A 7009-nucleotide genomic window follows, 5' to 3' on the forward strand; every position below is an offset into this window, starting at 1 on the left:
GATGCTCGCCGACAGCCGTTGGGCTATATGCTCAGTTCTTGGACTGGTTCGGGTGGTACTGGGTTTTCATGCTGTACTTACATGCAGAGAAATTTCAATCTCACCGCCCAGATGCTTTTTGAAAACGCGTTTTCTGCAACCGAGCCCGAGTACTAACCACAATGATATTTCCGAAACCAACATCGGCTGATTATTACGGGAAAATTGCAAGGAAAGAAGGTGTGCAGAACAGCCAGAACAGGAAAATACATTTTGTGAGACTATTTGGCTGATAACCCACAAAACAAGGTCCGGCGAGGAGCCCACCCACCTCAGACGCACTGCTGTTCGGCCCAGGGTCCTTTTCTTCCAGTGTACCACCATATCTGGCTGTGTGAGCTTCCGAAGTGGCCGAAGAGTGTGCTCGACAATGACGACGAACCAATTTATGGGACAGGCTTTCGAGTTGGCACTTGAGTAAACCGAAAGGCAAACACTGCACTGCACACACCAGATCGGAGGGAGGGTGGGGCGTGATTAGGGGTTGTGGAAACTTCGCCCATGGACGGTGGTTGTAGCCTCAAATTAGAAAATAGGCAACAAAAGTGCGCAGAGCCAAAACAAATTAGAAGCAGCACAAAAACACAGTAACAATAGTGAAATAAGGGAGCGAGGAGTGTGAAATCCAAAATGGCCGAGCTTCAATTGAAGTGTAACAGAAGAAGTGGCCGCCAGTGGCATACGAGCACAGAAGTACCTCCGATGGTCGCCACACTGACAAAAAAGCCATGGTCTAGGTGTTGCGTTATAAAGCCACCCTGCTTTGACAGGGATCTAACAAGAAGTGTAGTAGTGGTAAATTTGACCAAAGTGAAGTAAAGCTAAAAGTAAGCCTGACTACCATACTAATTTGAAACAGTTAAATAAGTATTTAACATACTGTTTGTGGCTTTGTTGGGTGCTTATTAATTGGTGGCTGTGAGCAACGCTTCAAGATATATGCTAGTCAAACGAGCTTCAGCTACAAAGACGACCTAAAAAGGGGTCACTTTGCGAAAATACAATCAATAAAGTAGCCCATACTTTTATTGTCGTGCGACTTGAAGCAGAACCCCAGCTCGGCTCAGTGTAGCTCGCTGTCGACGGGTCGCTAATGATGATGGAAGGTCCCGCGCTCGTTTATGGGTTAATCAAATTGTATGAGCGGACTCCGGCTATGCAAAGCAGCCGCCGGGGGCAAGGGAGTGTTGAGCGAGAGTGGACTGGGAAGTGGAAGTGGGAATGACTTCAATTAGACGCCTGGTTTTTGATGTTTTCGATGGTGGCGGTACTTGGCAGCCAACCAAAAGGGGCGCGATTCGCCTGAACATGGGAGTACGGCGCGGCGTTATAATACAACGAGAGGCAGAAGTACGGAACACAGAAAACATGGCAGCTTGCTGGGCGAAAACAGGGGAAGGCAGCCACTTTCAATTGTGGCAAATTGCAGGCGTTTCCGCCGCTGCCATCATTACTTATTATTTGAGTTCTTTCCCCCACCATCCACGCTCTCTGGCATTTTATTTGTTAATTTTTAAATCAGAGTCGCGTGCAAATCTTATTATTTCCCGTCAAGCTGTGACCGATGGAGTTTCCAGAGGCGTCCTTCCGTTCGCAAGACTTGCCAACTTTTTGTTCGAAATTATTTTTTGTGGAAACCCTGTGGTCGACAGTATTCGCTGGCTCTTGCTGGTGAGTCATTCAAAGTGCGATTTGCATACGAGAGGAGGACTACGAAATCGGAATACTGTCGAGGGAGCACCGAAGAATGGCAGTTCCAAAACACCTCTTAGCGAGCTGAGGGGTCATGGGGATCAGCTGTTGTCATTTTGGACGGAAAATGCTTGTACATTCGATTAATAACTACACTTTCAAAGCGCCTCGCTAAGACCCTTTTTTATTTGATATAAAAGTCTGTTGTTTAAAAAATAATTAGAAAATGGGAGTTCATTCACTTAAATCATATAGCTTCGTTGGCAAGGCCACGCCCACTTGTTCACTGTATCCCGTACTTAATTAATAAAATATTTTAATATCTAATAAGAAATTTTTTCATCAAATTAGTGCGGCATAGCTAACTGGATGCACTTTTTTAGCTAAATATTTTCCAACTCTTCATTTTTATGACAATAAGTCTTATACATCATGTGCAGAATATCAAGGGCTTTTAGTTAAAATTTAAAAAGAAATCGTTCGCATCAATCTTGAAATAAAAATCAAAAAGTGGTTAAGAAATAATACACTTTGTATTTAAAATATTAAATTAAGACAATTTTAGTATGGGCAGCGTGATTAAAAATTGAATTACCCGTGCAGCGACATATAGAAACTATAAGTTTTTGAGATCTGTTTTATTTATTTAACGCCAAAAAATGGTAATGTCCTAGAACAAAGGATCTTGTCTTGAGCTACTTAATACACCCATGAGGACCCCAACCCAAACATCAAAAGGGGATTCATCAACCCCACAAACAATTGGAAAAACATGTTCAACTTGAAAATAACTTGTTTCTTGTTCCTGGAATAACTTTTGCAGAGGGCATGGGATTTTAACGAATGAAGTGTCGTTCGACTAGGGTAAAAACCCAGGGCCAACAGCACACATTTTCTAAATTTGTACGTTTACATTTTCACTGATTTTTCTCCTAAGCCAATGCCAATTTCTTAAGTCTTGAAGTGCAATCTTCTTAGTTTTTGGAATACCTTTCTCGTTTCGATCGGGCCATTACAGCAGATATCCGTTCTGCGGCTGTATAAAGTAGTCGCTTTCGCACTACGAGGACTTCCGTCCACGAAACATGTGTTTGGAACCGAAGTACACCGAAAGAAACACACACATTTGTGTTTCATTTTTTTATTCGTTTTTATTCTGCCTTTTCTCACCATCTGGCAAATAACAACAAAATCGGTTGGCAATCAACGTCAGCGAGCCCAATGAAAACAAAACCAAAGTGCAAGGCGATTGATTGTTTGTGCTGAAAGAGCGTGAATATCATTTTGAGGTCCAGAGATTAAAAACCACCCACTAGGCGGTTTCAATCAACTTTCCTGAGAATCCAATTCACAATTTTCGACACGAATTTTGATTAATTTCCTTTCTTGTCGCTTTTTTGTTTTTTTTTGTTTGTTCAATATTCACGCAATCGCAATCAAAGAAACTGAATTGGATGGAAATGGAAAGGACTTGCAAGGACTTAAAGAGCGGAGGACAATGAATAAGCCTGCCGACTGCTAAATGTGAGGCCTAACCCATCTCAATCGAGCTGCAACGTACTTAAGGTACAGGAAAGATCAAAATGTTAAAAGAAGAACGAAAGCGGGTAAATTATATTTGAGGAAGATACTTTTGAATGTATTTAGGCAACACAATTTTAGGATAAAGATATAAAATAGTACTATTTGACATAAATTGACTACTTGTAGTGATGTCCAATGGACTCTTGCTTAATTTATAACTTACTGACTGGGTTACTTTCGTCAGGTCGTGAGAACCTCGAGGATAGAATTGTGGGAATTGATACAGATACACCTTAGGTTGCCATCACAGTTCGTAATAAGTCCCGACAGCTGGTCGAAATTTAGGCAGAAGTCCTGTGGCCATTAGCATTACTTTTGTGTAATGCAACAACTACTTCTCTTTTTTCCAGGTATCCTTGGCGAGGGCTTTAACTCATATTGCTTTGAGTACTTTCTCCACAGTTGCATAATCAGACCATTGCATAATTTTAGCCCCGCACATGAGCATTTGAAAAAGGCGACACCCACACTATGGCTTACATTAATTATAATTTGCAAGCCGGGAGTGAATCGCAGCTTATAATTATGCAAAAGCCTGCAGCGACACGCCCACCTACTCCCGGCCCCTGGGCGGGTACCTCGCTCTGCAGTTCCCCAAGAAATAATTGAAAATTGCGCAATTCTCACAAGTGGGAAACAGAGCACATACCCCATTTCCACCACAATTAACCGGGCGAATGACACCCCCACACACACATGCTCGCCATGCCCCGCCTAGAACGCCCCCATTAGAATTATTTTCCTTTCCGTACTTTTTCCACATTTTTTGCGATATTTCTCCGGCGAACGCCAACGCCCTGGCCCGAGGTAAAAAACCAAGTATGGGTGCGATTATTATTATCATGATTATTATGCGCAAATTGCAAAATTTCGCGCTTGGAAGAAGGAACACTGCGGAAATGGCCGCGACAACACATATTATCCAAGGGTACAAACGCCCGGCTTACTGAAGGTGGGTTCCCTTGCTTCTAGAAGGTATTTCCAGCAATATTTCCCTTACTTCACACCCCGAAAGCTTTACATTCCCGGTTACTGCCTGCGTTTTTTCCCAGTGCACCTGACAGGCATTTCACTCGTATCCGTACTGGAGTTTTCCCCGTATCACAGGTTTCCGTTCAAGCCACAAATGCGGTCCATGGTTGTGTTTCCATTGTTTCACAAAATGGCGTGGCTTAGGCCAAGAAGAAAAGAAAGGCCTGATTGTGATGCAAATCCACACCGGGCAGACGGCGCCCATATGAGTATCTGGGTTTGGGTAAATCAGCCTCATCATTATCATCGCAAAACGTCAGCAGACGAGTGGGCACGGAGCGTTCTATCTTCAGTTTGCAACTATTTCCAATAACTATCTTTGCTTTAAAATGGTTAGATTAAATCTCCAATCTATAATAAGCACGGTGTAGGTCAATACAGATGCAAGCAAATGCATATTTAGCAACCTTATTTTTAAACTTACATAAAAAGGGTACTTATACCTTAACCAACGTAATATTTCCATTCTTGCAATTCAATTCGCGTCATAGCTAAAACGTAATATTTTATAGGCATGAGTGCCACACATTGCCGGGCTTTTAAACACTACCAAATGCTAAGTACGGTTCAAGAACGAGCCCTTCTGAAATGAATGCCACAACCAACGTTCAGCCCCTCGGAGCTCCATTATTTTGCCGCGGAATTCGGTTCCATATCACACTTCCACAGGCCCATCGAGAGCTCCAATCGCTTATTACCGGGCGCTATTCCCCGTCGAAAGCTCCCGCTCATTGCAAATAATACGAATAATAATGGCTGAGGAGCAACAAAAAGGCACAAGAAATTAATTTCCATGCGAAAGATCAAAGAATGTTTTCAATTGTTGCCATTTGCCCAGCAGCGGAAGTGGGTGGGCTTATGCAGAGCGGGCGACGGGCGCTTAATACGAAATGTAGCAATTATATTCCGTATTTGCAGAGCCCCTTCGCCATCGCCACGCCATCGCCATCGCCGTCCCCATCGTGCATATTTATTCATTTTTTCATTTACACATTTTAATTTCAATTCTGGGCCGGAGTCTGGGGCTTTCTCCATTTCTCCTGCATTACGGCTCAACTCATTTCCTGTGACAATGGTCCGAGCAGCCCCTCTCCCCCACCGCTCGCCCCAGGGGTGGGGCGTGGCACCTACCGCCCACTAGTGCATTACGTACGTGTACTTAGCATTTCCTCGGCCGGCTCATGTCTCTGTTGTTGTTTTCATATGGAAATCAACACATACTTGATTTTTAATGAAGTACTTTTTCATTATGTTCACACACACGCAAGTGCACGCAGAGGGAAATGCAGCTCACACACACAGGAGCACTTGTGCACATACATACCATTTCATTTCATTTCATTTCATTTCATTTCACTTCCGCCATCTGAGTTGCACTTTATGGTTTTGTTTTCAAGTCCCCACCCTTTCTCGCCATTTCCCTTGATTTCTATTTTAGTTGCAGCTTATATCGTCTTTTCACGCAAAGCCTGTGTATCTGGACACTTCAAGTGCATGTGTGTGTTCGATTGTTGCAAAGTGAAGGAGTGCTCTAGGCCACGAGGCAGTGTCGTGTATGTAATCATCAGTTGGCGATAATTCTCTTATAACTTTCAATTATTCGTTTCGATTCAGCACTCGTAGTCGCTGGTTTAGGACATTGCACAGGACGACGCACCGATGTACCCACCGATACCCTCTTTTGTTATTCTGAACTGCTAAAAAGTGTTTTGGGACGTTGGCCAGGCTTCCATCACTAAAGTCCTCGACTACTTGCCGCGTTCTCGAGGAGTTCAAGAGGCTAACCTGTCGGCTTAAAGGTCGAGTGTCTGATTCATCGTTGTAGCCTTTGGCACTACATTTATCTAAAAACTGCTTAGGATCGAAGAAGATTTAGTTCGCTTTTAGTAATCCACTAGAAAGCTACATAAACAGAATATTTCCTGTATAACTCGCTCGTATTCTTCCCAGTGTGATCAAGACTCCTGACGCTCCCCTTCTCCCATCAGTTTGCCCTGTCGTCTGCGTGTTTCGAGGCTGACTCATCCGAGGTACGATCCCGATCCTTGAGACCTGTTCCTCCTCTTCATTCGGATCTTCCTGCCTTGTGCAGAAGAAGCACTCATTTTTGGCATTCTTCTGTCAAAATATTTACACTACAGTTGTCAGACTGTCAGGTCACTCGGCAGAACTTTGCAGGGCCTGGCAGGACTTGCAGTGCGCCTTTGTCCGGCTTCAGAATGGGCCCATCGTCGTGGGCAGCAGAAATTACTTGTAATTGTATTATCTGCAGAACAAACACGACAGGATGCCGAGTAATTATGATAATAATCCTGCCCGAGAAGTGCCAATGTCAATACGCCGTTTGACAGGAGAGGTGCGAATAGGGCCGAACGGGATTAGGGATTAGCATTGACCTTTCCCCGGCGAGGGAAGGACCGGGGACCAAAGGTCGAGAGACTCAAGGGGCAAAACACAGCAATCCTCGGTAGCAACAGTTGGCCGGACAAACAAAGGCCGCAACAGCAGCTGAGTACATTTCGGGAGGAAATCGTCTGCGAAACTCGAAGAGCTGTTGGTAATTAAAATATAATGCAAACTCCTCGGCTCGACATAAATTCAATTGTACCTTGACCAACCGAATGTCCCAGTCTGTTTTCGGACGAGTCTTTTAAACAAAACA

Source organism: Drosophila biarmipes, chromosome X (assembly GCF_025231255.1).
Source record: "Drosophila biarmipes strain raj3 chromosome X, RU_DBia_V1.1, whole genome shotgun sequence".
Lineage (NCBI taxonomy): Eukaryota > Metazoa > Arthropoda > Insecta > Diptera > Drosophilidae > Drosophila > Drosophila biarmipes.